Consider the following 852-nt stretch of genomic DNA (forward strand, 5'->3'; position numbering starts at 1 on the left):
AAATTTTTTATTTCAGGAAATTATTGGGGTACAAACATTTTGTTTACATGTTATGACTTTGCCACATCCCAACCATGGTTTGAGACGTGCCCTTCCCCCCCCTACAATGCTCACCACGTCCGTTAGTTGTGAGTTTACCCACCTCCACGCCCCTACCCCTAAAGAATGTTACTACTGTGTGAGCACCTTAGTGTTGATCAGTCAGTGCCAGTGTGAGTATATGTGGTGCCTATTCTTCCATTCTTGTGATACCTCACTTCAGAGGATAGGCTCAAGCTCTATCCAGGAAAATATAAAAGGTGCTAGATCAGTGCCATTTCTTATAATTGAATAGTATTCCATTGTATACATATACCATATTTTATTAATCCACTCATGGATTCATGAGCACTTGGGTTGTTTCCACATCCTTGCTATAGTGAATTGTGCTGCCATAAACATTCGAGTGCAGATGTCTTTATTATAGAAAGATTTTTGTTCCTTTGGGTAGATGCCTAATAATGGTATTGCTGGATCAAATGGTAGTTCCACTTGTGGCTCTTTGAGGTATCTCTAAATTCTTTTCCACAAATGTTGCACTAATTTGCAGTCCCACCAGCAGTGTAAGAGTGTTCCTCTCTCTCCACATCTTTGCCAGCATTTGTTGTTTTGGGATTTTTTGATGAAGGCCAATCTTACCGAAGTTAGGTGATATCTCATTGTGGTTTTGATTTGCATTTCCCTAATGACTAGAGATGTTGAGCATTTTTTTGTTGTTGTTTGATGGCCACTATTCTGTTTTCTTTTGAAAAGTTTCTGTTCATATCCTTTGCCCATTTGTTGATGGGGTTGTTTGATTTTTTTCTTGTTGAT

Source organism: Propithecus coquereli, unplaced genomic scaffold, assembly GCF_000956105.1.
Source record: "Propithecus coquereli isolate 6110/MARCELLA unplaced genomic scaffold, Pcoq_1.0 Scaffold74, whole genome shotgun sequence".
Classification (NCBI taxonomy): Eukaryota; Metazoa; Chordata; class Mammalia; order Primates; family Indriidae; genus Propithecus; species Propithecus coquereli.